Genomic DNA, 18,337 nt, shown 5'->3' on the forward strand with positions numbered 1-18,337 from the left:
CCTTAGTACTGCTTGGTGCATTTTGCATTCCAGACAGACTTTGAGAAATCAAATTGACTTGTTGAGTTAATATCTTGTTCTGAGCCAAAATTGCATTCAGAGCATCAATCTCAAGAACTCCTTTCTTCTGACTAGTCCCATTGTTCACAGGATTTCTTTCAGAAGTATACATGAATTGGTTATTTACAACCATTTCAATTAGTTCCTGAGCCTCTGTAGGCGTCTTCTTCAGATGAAGAGATCCTCCAGCAGAGCTATCCAAAGACATCTTGGATAGTTCAGAGAGACCATCATAGAAAATACCTATGATGCTCCATTCAGAAAGCATGTCTGAGGGACATTTTCTGATTAATTGTTTGTATCTTTCCCAAGCTTCATAGAGGGATTCACCATCCTTCTGTCTGAAGGTTTGGACTTCCACTCTAAGCTTACTCCATTTTTGAGGTGGAAAGAACTTTGCCAAGAAGGCATTGACTAGCTTTTCCCAAGAGTCCAGGCTATCTTTAGGTTGTGAGTCCAACCATATTCTAGCTCTGTCTCTTACAGCAAAAGGGAATAGCATCAGTCTGTAGACCTCAGGGTCAACCCCATTAGTCTTGACTGTGTCACAGATTTGCAAGAACTCAGCTAAAAACTGATGAGGATCTTCCATTGGAAGTCCATGGAACTTGCAATTCTGTTGCATTAGAGAAACTAATTGAGGCTTAAGCTCAAAGTTGTTTGCTCCAATGGCAGGGATAGAGATGCTTCTCCCATAGAAATTGGGAGTAGGTGCAGTAAAGTCACCCAGCACCTTCCTTGCATTGTTGGCATTGTTGTTGTTTTCGGCTGCCATGGGTTCTTCTTCTTTGAAGAATTCGGTCAGGTCCTCAACAGAGAGTTGTGCCTTAGCTTCTCTTAGCTTTCGCTTCAAGGTCCTTTCAGGTTCAGGGTCAGCTTCAACAAGAATGCCTTTGTCTTTGTTCCTGCTCATATGAAAGAGAAGAGAACAAGAAAATATGGAATCCTCTATGTCACAGTTATAGAGATTCCTTGAGGTGTCAGAGGAAAAGAAAAATAGAAGAAAGAAGGTAGAAGAATTCGAACTTGATTAGATAGAGTTCGAATTGTGCATTAAGAAGGAGTAATACTCCATAAATAGAAGGATGTGGGAGGAAGGGAAGAGAATTTTCGAAAATTAATTAAAAAGATGTCAAAAACATTTTGAAAAATTGATTGACAATTTTCGAAAATTCAAAGTGGAAAAGAAATCAAGTGTTTTTTGAAAAATATTTTGAAATTAGAAGTTAAAAAGATTTGATTGAAAACTTATTTTGAAAAAGATGTGATTAAAAAGATATGATTGAGAAGATTTGATCTGAAAACAATTTTAAAAGATATGTTTTGAAAACAATTTTAAAAAGATTTGATTTTAAAAATTAATGACTTGCCTAACAAGAAAAGATATGATTCAAACATTAAACCTTTCTTAACAGAAAAGGCAACAAACTTGAGATGTTCAATCAAATCATTAATTGTTAGTAAGTGTCTTTGAAAAAGGAAAGAAATTGATTTTGAAAACATTTGATTGAAAAGATATGATTTGAAAAAGATTTGATTTTGAAAAACTTTGAAAACTTGAAAAAAAAATTGATTTGAAAAACAAAATCTTCCCCCTTGTGCCATCCTGGCGTTAAACGCCCAGAATGGTATCCATTCTGGCGTTTAACGCCCAAAATGCACCCTTTTTGGGCGTTAAACGCCCAACCAGGTACCCTGGCTGGCGTTTAAACGCCAGTCTGTCTTCTTCACTGGGCATTTTTGAATGCCCAGCTTTTTCTGTGTGATTCCTCTGCAGTATGTTCTGAATCTTCAATTCTCTGTATTATTGACTTGAAAAGACACAAATTAAAAATATTTTTGGATTTTTAATAATCAAAATGCAACAAGAATCAAATAACAATGCATGCAAGACACCAAACTTAGGATGAGACACTAGACTCAAGCAAGAAACATCAAATATTTTTGGTTTTTATGATTTTGTAAATTTTTTTGTGATTTTCGAAAATTAAGTGGAAAAAGATATCAAAATTCTTAATGAGAATTCCAGGAATCAGTGCAATGCTAGTCTAAGACTCCGGTCCAGGAATTAGACATGGCTTCACAGCCAGCCAAGCTTTCAAAGAAAGCTTCGGTCCAAAACACTAGACATGGCCAAAGGCCAGCCAAGCCTTAGCAGATCACTGCTCCAAAAGCAAGATTGATAAAAAATCAACAAGCTTCTGTGATGATAAGTTGAAACCTCGGTCCAATGAGATTAGACATGGCTTCTCAGCCAGCCAGATTTCAACAAATCATCATGAAACTCTAGAATTCATCTTCAAGAATTTCGAAAAAAATAAATACCTAATCTAAGCAACAAGATGAACCGTCAGTTGTCCATACACAAACAATCCCCGGCAACGGCGCCAAAAACTTGGTGCGCGAAATTGTGATCACTACACAACTTTGCACAACTAACCAGCAAGTGCACTGGGTCGTCCAAGTAATACCTTACGTGAGTAAGGGTCGATCCCACGGAGATTGTTGCTATGAAGCAAGCTATGGTCACCTTGTAAATCTCAGTCAGGCAGACTCAAATGGGTATAGTGATAAACGAATAAAGCATAAAGATAAAGATAGAGATACTTATGTATATCATTGGTGAGAGCTTCAGATAAGCGTATGAAGATGCCTTCCCTTCCGTCTCTCTGCTTTCCTACAGTCTTCATCCAATCCTTCTTACTCCTTTCCATGGCAAGCTTATGCAAGGGTTTCACCGTTGTCAGTGGCTACCTCCCATCCTCTCATTGGAAATGTTCAACGCACCCTGTCACGGCACGGCTATCCATCTGTCGGTTCTCAATCAGGCCGGAATAGAATCCAGTGATTCTTTTGCGTCTGTCACTAACGCCCCGCCTTCAGGAGTTTGAAGCACGTCACAGTCATTCAATCATTGAATCCTACTCAGAATACCACAGACAAGGTTAGACCTTCCGGATTCTCTTGAATGCCGCCATCAGTTCTTGCCTATACCACGAAGACTCTGATCTCACGAAATGGCTGGCTCGTTTGTCAGGCGAGCACTCGGTTGTCAGGAGATCAACCATGCATCGTGTGTCAGGAATCCAAGAGATATTCACCAAGCCTCATATGCTTGTAGAACAAGAGTGGTTGTCAGTCATCTTGTTCATGAGTGAGAATGATGATGAGTGTCAGGGATCATCACCTTCATCAAGTTGAAGAACAAGTGATATCTTGGACAAAGAACAAGCAGAATTGAATAGAAGAACAACAGTAATTGCATTAATACTCGAGGTACAGCAGAGCTCCACACCTTAATCTATGGTGTGTAGAAACTCCACCGTTGAAAATACATAAGAACAAGGTCTAGGCATGGCCGTGAGGCCAGCCTCCCAGTGATCAAAAGATTCAAAGATCTCCAGATTAAAAATACAATAGTAAAAGGTCCTACTTATAGAAAACTAGTAGCCTAAGGTGTACAAAGATGAGTAAATGACATAAAAATCCACTTCCGGGCCCACTTGGTGTGTGCTTGGGCTGAGCAATGAAGCATTTTCGTGTAGAGACTCTCCTTGGAGTTAAACGCCAGCTTTTATGCCAGTTTGGGCGTTTAACTCCCATTTAGGTGCCAGTTCCGGCGTTTAACGCTAGAATTTCTGAGGGTGACTTTGAACGCCGGTTTGGGCTATCAAATCTTGGGCAAAGTATGGACTATCATATATTGCTGGAAAGCCCAGGATGTCTACTTTCCAACTCCGTTGAGAGCGCGCCAATTGGGCTTCTGTAGCTCCAGAAAATCCACTTCGAGTGCAGGGAGGTCAGAATCCAACAGCATCTGCAGTCCTTTTGAGTCTCTGGATCAGATTTTTGCTCAGATCCCTCAATTTCAGCCAGAAAATACTTGAAATCACAGAAAAACACACAAACTCATAGTAAAGTCCAGAAAAGTGAATTTTGACTAAAAACTAATAAAAATATAATAAAAACTAACTAAAAGATACTAAAAATATACTAAAAACAATGCCAAAAAGCGTACAAATTATCCGCTCATCATTAACCTAGTTAACGTGGGCTCTAACGTGAGGCAAAGGGGTACATTGGAACGTTAGTGACAATGTTGAGTGTCACTAACGTTCTCGAACTCATACTTTCACTAAACATTAAACACCAATAACGTCCTGAGCTAAAGTCTCTGCCCACTTCACACTTTCTCTCTGCAAGTAAAGCCAAGCCCAAATGAAGAAGAGAACTGCTTCAAACTCAAGATCCAAAGGCCCAAGACTTGAAGAGCCAACTAGAAGCTGAGAAGAGTAGTATATATAGGAGTAGCTTTGAATTATTTGGGAGTTCGGCAAGTGGTAGCACTACTCTCTGTATTTTTACCTTCTCTTCTTTTCTAGTTCCATGATGTATTCTCCATCTTTGTTTTCATTTTCTAGAGCTATGAATAACTAAACCCCTTTCATTGGGTTAGGGAGCTCTGTTGTAATTTGATGGATCAATACTAGTTTTCATTATTCTTCTTCTATCTTTTCTCTTGATTTTTCTTGAAAGCTTTCGATCTTCATCCCATTGGGTAGTTATCTTGGAAAAGAAACTATTCAAACTTGGATCTCTTCTGAGCCTTGAAAGAGGAATGAAGAGATCAAGCTAGAAATGCTTTCTCATGCTGGACCAAATTGGGTTTGGATGGATATGTGACTATAATCCTCTCAATACTTGATTTGGGAAATGCATGTGGTATAATCAGTGACCACACTTCATCTCTTCTCATGAGCAATTGACCAAGGAATTGGCTATTGATCAAGATTTGAGAGATTGAATTGCAAGAAATTGTAATTCAATCAATTAAGATTGCCAAGGAGATCAATGAGTGCATTGATTGAGGAAGAGATGAAAATGAACTTGATCCGGAGAATTGTAACATCTCCTGCGCCCAATGAACTCCCCAATTCTGATCTCACCCATTCTCTTTAATTTCTGCGTTTACTTTTATGAGCAAACACCCCATTCCCATTTACAATTCTGCAATTTACTTTCAGCCCTTTAATTCTAGCATTTACTTTTTCTGTCATTTACATTCCCGGCATTTTATTTTCTGCAAATCTCAAACCAAATTCTGAATTTGCTCAACTAGAACATTCTTCTAATTAAAGTTGCTTGATCAATCAATCCCTGTGGGATTCGACCTCACTCTATTGTGAGTTTTTACTTGACGACAAATTCGGTACACTTGCCGAAGGAAATTTGTTGAGAAACAGTTTCCGCCTGCATCAAGTTTATGGCGCCGTTGCCGGGGATTGATTGTGCATCAACAATGATTAAATTGGGAGATCTCTAGATTGAGCATTTTTGTTTTGATTGATCTAACTTTCTGTTTGATTAATTTACTTTCTGTCTTAGTTAACTTCTTCCCTTCCCCCTCTACTCTTTCGTGTTCTTTGTTATTTTCCATTCAGTTTGCTAACCCACTAACTGTTTGATATATTGCATCACTCACAACTAACAGTAATTCTGACAGCAATACTATCTGCACATATTGTTACTTGCTTGTACTTGTTGGTTGTATGACAGGGAGAAGAAACGGGGCTTCAACTTCCTTCGATTCTGAACCAGAGAGGACCCTCCTTAGATTAAGGAGGGAAGCAAGAGAAAAATGTGCAATCGGTACTGAAGAGGGGGAGGAACACTTTGAACTAAACATGGAAGGCAACATGGAAAACCAACATGAAGAAGAGACTAATAACCATGGGGGAGGAGGTAGAGCAAATCATGCTGGGGAGGATAGAAGAGTGTTAGGCTCTTACATCAATCCAAACCCAGGCAACTGTGGGAGCAGCATTCAGAAGCCCACCATACATGCCAACAATTTCGAGCTAAAACCTCAGCTCATCACTCTTGTGCAGAATAATTTTTCATTTGGAGGAGGTGCTCAAGAAGATCCGAATCAACACTTGACCACCTTCTTGAGGGTTTGTGACACAGTGAAGTCCAACGGAGTCCACCAGGATGTCTATAGGCTGCTCTTGTTCCCTTTTTCACTCAGGGACAAGGCATTCAAATGGCTTGAATCCTTCCCAAAAGAAAGCCTGACAAATTGGGAGGAGGTAGTGAATAAGTTTTTGGCAAGGTTTTACCCCCCTCAAAGGATCAATAGGCTGAGAACTGAAGTGCAGACGTTCAGACAGCAAGATGGGGAGACACTTTATGAAGCTTGGGAAAGGTTCAAAGACCTAACAAGGAGATGCCCACCAGAGATGTTTAATGAGTGGGTCCAACTTCACATCTTCTATGAAGGTCTTTCCTATGAGTCAAAGAAGGCTGTGGATCATTCATCAGGAGGCTCTTTGAACAAGAAGAAAACCATTGAAGAAGCCATAGATGTCATTGAAACAGTTGTTGAGAATGACTACTTCTATGCTTCCGAAAGAGGAAACACTAGAGGAGTGATAGAGCTAAACAATGTAGATGCTCTGCTGGCTCAGAACAAGCTCATTACCAAGCAGCTAGCTGACCTCACCAAGAAGATGGAGATGAACCAAGTGGCAGCAATCACCACCTCCTCAACAACCCAAGAAGGAGTTGAAAAAGAAGCAGAGGGTAACCTTGAGCAAGCCAACTACATTGGGAATTCACCTAGACAGAACCATGATCCATACTCCAAGACATACAACCCTGGATGGAGGAACCACCTAAATTTTGGGTGGGGGAATTAGCAAGATCAAAGCCAAGACCAGAGACGTTACAACTCCAACAACAATGCAGCTCATCAACAATTCACACAGAGGACATATCAACACCCCCACAACAACACTTCTCCACACCCATATCAAAACCAAAACAACACCTCTCATCCTTCCACCTCTAATCCCAATATACCATCAATTGATGACAGACTCTCTAAGCTTGAAACCTTACTTGAGGGAGTATGCAAAGACGTCTGAAACAGTAAAGTATTTCGAGAGGAAGTGCAGTCAAACTTGCAGAATTAAAATGCTGCCATCAAGAAATTGGAGACACAAATTGGTTATCTATTCAAACAGCTTTCTAACCACAACCTTTGCAATGATAACAATTCAAGCAAAGAGGAGGAGTGTCAAGCTATAACACTTAGGAGTGGGAAGGAACTTAAGGAACTCTCCCAAAAACCACAAGAAGAAGGCTCAAATGAAAAGGGAGAAGAGCAAGATGGAGTTCAAACTTCCACTTCAAGTCCACAAAAAGAAAAAGGGATGCCAAAACTGAACATCTCAAGAGCTCCATATCCTCAGCAGTTGAAGAAAAAGGAAGATGACAGCCAGTTCGTGAGATTCTTAGAAATCTTCAAGAAACTACAAATCAACATATCCTTTGCTGAAGCAATAGAATAAATGCCACTCTATGCCAAGTTCCTGAAGGAGCTGATGACTAAGAAGAGAAGCTGGAAGAACAATGAGACTGTGATACTAACCGAAGAATGTAGTGCTATCATCTAGCACAAACTACCCCAGAAGTTGAAGGATCCTGGGAGCTTTCAGATCCCTTGTATTATAGGGGAAATCACAGTAGAGAAGGCCCTTTGTGACTTAGGAGCCAGCATCAATTTGATGTCAGTAGCAATGATGAGGAAGATGAAGATCGAGGAGGCTAAACCAACAAAAATGGCTTTACAACTGGCAGACCGATCGTTCAAGTTCCCTCATGGCATAGTAGAGGATTTGTTGGTGAAAGTAGGAGGCTTCATATTCCCGGCAGATTTTGTAGTGTTGGACATGCAGGAGGAAGCCAAGACCTCCATTATTCTGGGAAGGCCGTTCTTGGCTACTACTGGAGCTATCATTGATGTCCAAAAAGGTGATCTTACCTTGAGATTACACAATGAAAAGATGACATTCAATGTGTTCAAGGCCATGAGTTACCCACCAGAACAATTGGGGGAATGCATGAGGTTAGACGCACTTGAAGAAGAAGTGCAGGAGTGTTTTGAAGAAGAAGAGCATGAAGAGCCCGAGAGATCAATGGAGGAGGAGTATATATCAAGTGAGGATGTTGCAACAGCAGAGAGTCATGTTCAAGATGCACCAAAGGAAGAGACTGAAAAGTCAGAGGCACCCAAGGTTGAACTCAAAGCATTGCCAACCACTCTCAAATATGCATACCTAGGAGAAAATGAAAACTACCCAGTGATCATAAGCCCATGCCTCAGCCAAGATCAAGAGGATGAACTGCTCAAGGTGCTGCGGGAGCATAAGGACGCCATCGGATGGACCCTTGCTGACCTGAAGGGAATCAGTTCAGCTATATGCATGCATAAAATACTGTTGGAATATGATGCAAAACCATCCATTCAATCCCAAAGAAGGCTGAACCCAATCATGAAGGAAGTGGTACAGAAAGAGGTTATGAAGCTTTGGCAAGGAGGAGTAATATACCCGATCTCAGACAGCCCTTGGGTCAGCCCCGTGCATGTTGTGCCCAAGAAGGGAGAAATCACTGTGGTTCCCAATGAGAAGAACGAACTGATACCTACAAGGACCGTCACAAGATGGCGGATGTGCATTGACTATCGAAAACTCAATGAAGCTACACGAAAGGATCATTTCCCTCTCCCATTCATGGATCAGATGTTGGAAAGACTCGCAGGACATGCTTATTACTATTTTCTTGATGGTTATTCAGGATATAACCAAATAGTGGTTGATCCTAGAGACCAAGAGAAAACTTCATTTACCTGCCCATATGGAGTGTTTGCTGATGAGCAGATATTTTATACGCTATTTGGGGGTAATTTCATGTAGATTTTAGCATGTTTTAATTAGCTTTTAGTTAAATATTATTAGTTTTTAGGCAAAAATCATATTTCTGGACTTTACTATGAGTGTGTGTATTTTTCTGTGATTTCAGGTATTTTCTGGCTGAAATTGAGGAAGCTGAGCAAAAATCTGACTTAGGCTGAAAAAGGACTGCTGATGCTGTTGGATCCTGACCTCCCTGCACTCGAAATGGATTTTCTGGAGCTACAGGAGTCCAATTGACGCGCTCTCAACGGCGTTGGAAAGTAGACATCCAGGGCTTTCCAGCAATATATAATAGTCCATACTTTGCGCGAAGATAGACGATGTAACTTGGCGTTGAACGCCAAGTTCATGCTGCTGTCTGGAGTTAAACGCCAGAAAAACGTCATGATCCGGAGTTGAACGCCCAAAACACGTCATAACCTGGAGTTTAACGCCAAGAAAGGCCTCTACTCGTGGATAGCTTTAGTCTCAGCCCCAGCACACACCAAGTGGGCCCCAGAAGTGGATTTCTGCACCAATTATCTTTGTTTACTCATTTTCTGTAAACCTAGGTTACTAGTTTACTATTTAAACAACTTTTAGAGACTTATCTTGTACCTCATGACATTTTCAGATCTGAATTACATACTTTTGACGGCATGAGTCTCTAAACTCCATTGTTGGGGGTGAGGAGCTCTGCAGCGTCTCGATGATTTAATACAATTCCTTTGTTTTCCATTCAAACACGCGTGTTCTTATCTAAGATGTTTATTCGCGCTTAATTGTGAAGAAGGTGATGATCCGTGACACTCATCACCTTCCTCAATACATGAACGTGTGTCTGACAACCCCTTCGTTCTACATCAGATTGAATGAATATCTCTTAGATTCCTTAATCAGAATCTTCGTGGTATAAGCCGGATTGATGGCAGCATTCATGAGAATCCGGAAAGTCTAAACCTTGTCTGTGGTATTCCGAGTAGGTTGACAAACCCCAATTTGACGGTTTGTCTTGTATTGATTTTAGGGGATTTTATAACCTTTTACCCACATTTATTCAATGAAATAGCATGGTTTTATAACTTCTCCTTTAATTGTGCTTAAGAGTGAAAACATGCTTTTTAGGACTTAAAATAGCTAAATCTAATTCTCCTTGATTCCATTAGATGCCTTGATATGTTTGTTAAGTGATTTAAGGTTTAGGAGGCAAAGATTGGATCAAGGGAATGAAGAAAGAAAGCATGAAAAGTTGGAGAACTCATGAAGAAATGAAAGAACCGGAAAGCTGTCAAGCCGACCTCTTCGCACTTAAACGACCATAACTTGAGCTACAGAGGTCCAAATGATGCGGTTCCAGTTGGGTTGGAAAGCTAACATCCGGGGCTTCGCAACGATATAAGATTTGCCATAGTTGCTACACGTATGGTGGCGCGCACGCGCATAGTACGCGCACGCACCGTTGCTGCCTCTGGTTCACTTAATGCAACATGTGGCCAACGATTTTAGAATCCTTGTGGGCCCAATCCAACTCATTTCTGATGCTATTTAAGCCAAGGATTGAAGAGGGATGAGGCATCTAGTTACCATTAATTTAAGTTTAGTTTTAGAAGTAGTTTCTAGAGAGAGAAGCTCTCACTTCTCTCTAGAATTAGGATTAGGATTAGGTTTAGTTCTTAGATCTAGGTTTTCATTCATTCATTCTTCTACCTCTACTTCTCAATTCCTTGTTGTTAGATTCACTTTCTTCTATTCTTTTGTTATAATTTCCTTTATGTTGTTCTTATATTTTGTTGTAGATCTAGTATTGTTCCTTCTACATTCTTCCAATTCAATAAGAGGTAATTCACAATAATTGTTCTTCTTTGCTTTTCTATTGTTGATCTCTTGCCTTTGTAGTTAGATCTCTCTTTAATTCTTGCAATTTATGTTGTTTACTTCTATTGCACTTTATGTGTTTGTTGAAATGCCTCTTCTAGATTTAGTGTAGATTTTGTTCCTCTTGGCCTAGGTAGAGTAATTAGTGACACTTGAGTTGTCTAATTCCTTTGTTGATTGATAACTGAAGAGATTGCTAATTGGTTTGTAGTGCACTAAAGCTAGTCTTTCCTTGGGAGTTGGCTAGGACTTGTGGCTCAAGTCAATTCATCCACTTGACTTTCCTTTCTTTAGTAAGGGTTAACTAAGTGGTAGCAATGAACAATTCTCATCACAATTGAGAAGGATAACTAGGATAGAACTTCTAATTTTCATACCTTGCCAAGAGCCTTTTATAGTTGTTAGTTTACTTTCTTGCCATTTATCTTTCATGCTTCATATCAAAACCCCAAAACAACTCAAACCAATAACAAGACACTTTATTGTAATTCCTAGGGAGAACGACCCGAGGTTTGAATACTTCGGTTTATAAAATTAGGGGTTTGTTACTTGTGACAAACAATCTTTTGTATGAAAGGATTATTGTTGGTTTAGAAACTATACTTGCAACGAGAATTCATTTGTGAAATTCTAAACCGTCAAAAATCCAATCGTCAGTAGGATTCTGGGATTGAATGACTGTGACGTGCTTCAAACTCCTGAGGGCTGGGCGTTAGTGACAGACGCAAAAGAATCAATGGATTCTATTCCAACCTGATTGAGAACCGACAGATGATTAGCCGTGCTGTGACAGAGCATAGGAACGTTTTCACTGAGAGGATGGGAAGTAGCCATTGACAACGGTGACACCCTACATAGAGCTTGCCATGGAAGGAGCCTTGCGTGTATTGAAGGATTTCAAGGAAGAGTTGAAGTCAAAGGACAAAGCATCTCCAAAACTCCAACATATTTCTCATTACTGCACAACAAGTAACACTGTTATTCTCTTTTATTTTTATAATCAAATCTAATAATTCCAACTTACAATTTTAAACACTTTGACTTCTTACAATTAAATCCAAATAACCTTGTTGACATCCTAACTAAGATTAATAAAATAAATATTGATTGCTTCAAACCAATAATCTCCGTGGGATCGACCCTTACTCACGTAAGGTATTACTTGGACGACCCAGTGCACTTGCTGGTTAGTTGTGCGAATCATAAATTCGTGCACCAAGTTTTTGGCGCCGTTGCCGGGGATTATTTGAGTTTGGACAATTGAAGGCTTATTTTATTTCTTAGATTAGGAATAATTCCTTTTGTTGTTATAGAGTCATCAAATTCTGATAGGATAGTTTATTTTCAAAAATTTCTTTTCAAAAATATTATTTTTCTTAATTAATTGTTAATTTTTCGTGAGTTTAGTGTCTTATTCTAAGTTTGGTGTTAATTACATATTTTATATTTTCTCTAAAATTCTCGTGTTAGTGTTCTTGGTTCTTCCTTGATTTTCAAGTTGTTCTTGATAATTGGTTATACCCTTTGGAAGCTTTTTCAAAAATAATTTTTCTTGGATTGAATCTTGTACCAAACTCTAAGTTTGGTGTTTTCTTGTTAAGTTTTCTTTAATTTTCGAAAATTTGTCTTGGTTTTCTAAAAATTTTAAGTTTGGTGTTCTTTCTTTTGTTCTTGGGTTTCTTGTGAATCTTCAAGGTGTTCTTGAGTTTTTCTTGTGTCTTGATCTTAAAATTTTTAAGTTTGGTGTTCCTTGGTGTTTTCCCTCCAAAAATTTTCGAAAATAAGGAGCATTAGATCTAAAAATTTTAAGTCTTGTGTCTTTTGTGTGTTTTTCTCTTTCATCATAAAATTCAAAATTCAAAAAAAAAATTCTTTATTTTCTAACTAACTTTAAACTACATTTTTCGAAAATTTTACATAAAAATTCATTTTTCAATTTCAAAATATTTCCACTTTCTTTTATTTATTTCGTTTTTATTTTATTTTATAAAAATTAATTTTTATAAAATAAATAATATCAACATATATACCATTTCTTTTATTCCAACATGGAATTAAATGGGAATGAACAGTCCAAGAGGACTCTGGGATCATATGCTAACCCCACTACTGCTTCATATGGGAGTAGTATTTGTATACCCTCCATTGGAGTTAGTAGCTTTGAGCTGAATCCTCAGCTCATTATCATGGTGCAGCAAAACTGCCAGTATTCTGGTCTTCCACATGAAGAACCTACAGAGTTTCTGGCACAATTTTTACAAATTGCTGACACAGTACATGACAAAGGAGTGGATCAGGATGTCTACAGATTATTATTGTTTCCATTTGCTGTAAAAGATCAAGCTAAGAGGTGGTTAAATAACCAGCCTAAGAACAGCATAAAAACATGGAAACAGCTGTCAGAAAAATTCCTGAATCACTATTTCCCTCCCAAACGGATGACACAGCTAAGGCTAAGCATCCAAGGCTTCAAACAAGGAGATAATGAATCCCTTTATGATGCCTGGGAGAGATACAGAGAGATGCTAAGAAAATGCCCCTCTGAAATGTTTTCAGAATGGGTGCAATTAGACATCTTCTACTATGGGCTTACAGAAAAAGCTCAGATTTCTCTAGACCACTCAGCTGGTGGATCTATACATATGAGAAAAACAATTGAAGAGGCTCAAGAGCTTATTGACACAGTTGCCAGAAATTAACTTCTGTACCTAAGCAGTGAATCTTCCATGAAAGAAGAAGCTAAAATAGTAACTGCTGAACTCAGTCCGGTGGATCAGGCTAATGAATTCAATCAGCAATTAGACTTTCTAACTCAGCAGCTAGCCGAATTCAAGGAAATATTACAGGAAACAAGAATGGCCAACAGGAACATGGAAGCACAATTAAAGCAGACAGAAAAGCAACTGTCAAAACAAATAACAGAAGAATGTCAAGCAGTTCAATTAAGAAGTGGGAAAATATTAAATACCTCACTTCAAGGCAGCAGGAAACCAAGAAATGAATAGATGGAATCTCAAAACCCCTCTGAGGACAATCAGAGCCTAGAGAGGAATAAAGCTGGCGCTGAACACCCAGACCATGCTCATTCCTGGCGTTCAACGCCAGAAACAAGCATGAATCCGGCGTTGAACGCCCAAAGGGAGCATGGTTCTGGCGTTTAAACGCCAGTAACAAACAAGGAAGTGGTGTCTAACGCCACTCCAGCTCCCACCACTGGCATTCAAATACCAGTGGGAAATCAGTCACATACAAGTGCTGATAACAACCTTTCTAAAAAGGCTTCCCAACCCACTTCTGTAGGTAATAAACCTGCAGCAACTAAGGTTGAGGAATACAAAGCCAAAATGCCTTATCCTCAAAAACTCCGCCAAGCGGAACAGGATAAGCAATTTGCCCGCTTTGCAGACTATCTCAGGACTCTTGAAATAAAGATTCCGTTTGCAGAAGCACTTGAGCAAATACCCTCTTATGCTAAGTTCATGAAAGAGATCTTAAGTCATAAGAAGGATTGGAGGGAAACTGAAAAAGTTTACCTCACTGAAGAATGCAGTGCAGTCATTCTGAAAAGCTTACCTGAGAAGCTAAAAGATCCTGGGAGCTTTATGATACCATGCACATTAGAGGGCACTTGCACCAAGCAAGCTCTATGTGATCTTGGGGCAAGTATCAACCTAATACCTGCATCTACTATCAGAAAGCTTGGTTTAACTGAAGAAATCAAACCAACTAGGATATGTCTTCAACTTGCTGATGGCTCTATTAAATACCCATCAGGCGTGATTGAAGACATGATTGTCAATGTTGGGCCATTCGCCTTCCCTACTGACTTTGTGGTGCTGGAAATGGAGGAGCACAAGAGTGCAACTCTCATTCTAGGAAGACCGTTCCTAGCAACTGGCCGAACCCTCATTGATGTCCAAAAAGGAGAAGTAACCTTGAGAGTCAATGAGGAGGAGTTCAAGTTGAATGTTGTCAAAGCCATGCAACATCCAGACACCCCAAATGACTGCATGAGTGTTGATACTATTGACTCTCTGGTAAGAGAGGTCAATATGGCTGAGAGTGTCGAATCAGAGCTAGAGGACATCTTTAAAGATGTTCAGCCTGATTTGGAGGAATCAGAGAAGATAATAGAACCTCTGAAAATCCCTCAAGAAGAGGAGAAACCTCCAAAACCCGAACTCAAACCATTACCACCATCCCTGAAATATGCATTTCTGGGAGAAGGTGATACCTTTCCTGTAATCATAAGCTCTACCTTAGAGCCACAGGAAGAAGAAGCACTAATTCAAGTGCTAAGGACACACAAGACAGCTCTTGGGTGGTCCATCAGTGATCTTAAAGGCATTAGTCCAGCCAGATGCATGCACAAGATCCTATTGGAAGGTGACGCCAAACCAGTGGTTCAACCACAAAGGCGGCTGAACCCAGCCATGAAGGAAGTAGTGCAGAAAGAGGTCACTAAATTATTAGAGGCTGGGATTATTTATCCTATTTCTGACAGCCCCTGGGTGAGCCCAGTCCAAGTCGTCCCTAAGAAAGGTGGGATGACAGTGGTTCATAATGAAAAAAATGAACTGGTTCCTACAAGAACAGTTACTGGGTGGCGTATGTGTATTGATTACAGAAGGCTCAATACAGCTACCAGAAAGGATCATTTTCCTTTACCATTCATAGACCAGATGCTAGAAAGACTAGCAGGTCATGAATACTACTGCTTCCTGGATGGATATTCAGGTTATAATCAAATTGCAGTAGATCCCCAGGATCAGGAAAAAACGGCATTTACATGCCCATCTGGAGTATTTGCATACAGAAGGATGCCATTTGGGCTATGCAATGCACCTGCAACTTTTCAGAGGTGCATGCTTTCAATTTTCTCTGATATGGTGGAAAAATTTCTGGAAGTCTTTATGGATGACTTTTCAGTGTTTGGAGACTCATTCAGCTCCTGCCTTAACCATTTAGCACTTGTTCTAAAGAGATGCCAAGAGACCAACCTGGTTTTAAACTGGGAAAAATGCCACTTTATGGTGACTGAAGGGATTGTCCTTGGGCACAAAATTTCGAACAAGGGAATAGAGGTGGATCAAGCTAAGGTAGAGGTAATTGAAAAATTACCACCACCTGCCAATGTTAAGGCAATCAGAAGCTTTCTGGGGCATGCAGGATTCTATAGGAGGTTTATAAAGGATTTTTCAAAAATCGCTAAACCTCTGAGCAACCTGCTAGCCACTGACACGCCATTTATCTTTGATAAAGAGTGTCTGCAAGCATTTGAGACTCTGAAAGCTAAATTGGTTACAGCACCAATCATCTCTGCACCAGACTGGACATTACCATTTGAATTAATGTGTGATGCCAGTGACCATACCATTGGTGCAGTGTTGGGACAAAGGCATGACAAGCTTCTGCACGTCATTTACTATGCCAGCCGTGTTTTAAATGACGCACAGAAGAATTACACAACCACAGAAAAAGAACTACTTGCAGTAGTTTACGCCATTGATAAATTCAGATCCTATTTAGTAGGATCAAAAGTGATTGTGTATACAGACCATGCTGCTCTTAAATATCTACTTTCAAAGCAGGATTCAAAACCCAGACTTATAAGATGGGTGCTGCTTCTGCAGGAGTTTGATATAGAAATAAGAGACAGAAAAGGAACAGAGAATCAAGTAGCAGATCACCTGTCCCGAATAGAACCAGTGGAAGGGGCGTCCCTCCCTCTCACTGAGATCTCTGAAACCTTTCCGGATGAGCAACTCTTTGCCATCCAGGAAGTGCCATGGTTTGCAGACATTGCAAACTACAAGGCAGTGAGATTTATACCCAAAGAGTACAGTAGACAGCAAATAAAGAAGCTGATCACAGATGCAAAGTATTATCTTTGGGATGAGCCATATCTCTTTAAGAGATGTGCAGACGGAGTAATCCGTAGATGTGTGCCTAAAGAAGAAGCATAGAAGATCCTATGGCACTGCCATGGATCACAGTATGGAGGACATTTTGGAAGTGAGCGAACAGCCACAAGAGTCCTCCAAAGCGGCTTCTACTGGCCTACTCTCTATAAAGACTCCCGAGTGTATGTACTTAATTGTGACAGTTGCCAAAGATCTGGCAATCTACCTCACAGTTACGCCATGCCTCAGCAAGGGATCTTGGAGATTGAGTTGTTTGATGTATGGGGCATTGACTTCATGGGACCATTCCCACCATCATACTCAAACACTTATATTCTGGTGGCAGTGGATTATGTATCCAAATGGGTGGAGGCTATTGCAACACCCACCAATGACACTAAAACAGTGTTAAAATTCCTCCAGAAACACATCTTCAGCAGATTTGGTATCCCTAGAGTATTAATCAGTGATGGGGGCACTCATTTCTGCAATAGACAACTTTACTCTGCTCTGGTGCGTTATGGAGTTAGCCACAGGGTAGCTACCCCATATCACCCACAGACTAATGGGCAAGCTGAAGTCTCAAATAGAGAACTCAAAAGAATCCTGGAACGGACTGTAATTAACCGTAGAAAGGATTGGGCAAGGAGCTTGGATGATGCTCTGTGGGCATACAGAACAGCATTCAAGACCCCTATAGGGACCTCTCCATACCAGCTTGTGTATGGAAAGGCATGTCACTTGCCAGTGGAACTGGAACACAAGGCCTATTGGGCAACCAGATTCCTGAACCTTGATGCCAAGCTAGCCGGAGAAAAACGATTGCTCCAGTTAAATGAGCTAGAGGAATTTAGACTCAATGCTTTCGAAAATGCAAAGATTTACAAAGAAAAAGCGAAAAAATGGCATGATAAGAAATTGTCATCCAGAGTCTTTGAGCCGGGGCAGAAAGTTCTGCTATTTAACTCTAGGCTCAAATTATTCCCCGGGAAATTAAAATCCCGGTGGAGAGGTCCATATGTCATTACAAACGTATCACCATATGGATACATAGAGCTTCAGGATAATGACTCTAACAAAAAGTTCATTGTTAATGGACAAAGAGTCAAACATTATCTTGAAGGCAATTTTGAGCAAGAATGCTCAAAACTGAGACTTAATTAAAACTCAGTAATGATCCAGCTAATGACATTAAAGAAGCGCTTGCTGGGAGGCAACCCAGCCATTTACAAAGTTTATTTACTAATTATATAAATTTTCTTTTTTACAGGTATATGTCCAAGTATCTTCAAAGGGTAAAAATAGCAATTAATTGGATTCACAAAGTTATAAGGGAAATTGGAAGCTCACTGGCGTGAAAAAGCCAGTAAGAAACATTTTGGGCGTTGAACGCCCAAAAGAAGCACCCACTGGGCGTTCAACGCCAGTAAGGGTAGCCTTCTGGGCGTTAAACGCCAGAAAGGAGCATCTTCTGGGCGTTAAACGCCAGAAAGAAGCACCTTCTGGGCGTTTAACGCCAGATTGACAGCATCCTGGGCGTTTAGAAAAACGCCCAGTAACAAAGGACTTCCTGGCGTTCAACGCCAGAAAGATGCATCAGCTGGGCGTTGAACGCCCAGGAGAAGCAACATTTGGGCGTTAAACGCCCAAACCATGCAGCAGTTGGGCGTTTAACGCCAGGATGGTGAGGAGGAGGTAAATTTCGTTTCTTTTCACAAATTTCTTAATTTTTATGTTCCAATTCATGATTTCTTGCATAAA

General features: G+C 40.1%; 1 non-coding gene across 1 annotated transcript; it reads left to right on the forward strand.

The window, feature by feature from the left end:
* Window positions 1-322: 322 nt before the first annotated feature.
* LOC130959650 (small nucleolar RNA R71) lies at window positions 323-430 on the forward strand. Its single transcript, XR_009078720.1, has one exon. It is a non-coding gene; the product is annotated as a small nucleolar RNA R71 (small nucleolar RNA).
* Window positions 431-18,337: the final 17,907 nt, after the last annotated feature.

This window comes from Arachis stenosperma, chromosome 10 (assembly GCF_014773155.1).
Source record: "Arachis stenosperma cultivar V10309 chromosome 10, arast.V10309.gnm1.PFL2, whole genome shotgun sequence".
Taxonomy (NCBI): Eukaryota; Viridiplantae; Streptophyta; class Magnoliopsida; order Fabales; family Fabaceae; genus Arachis; species Arachis stenosperma.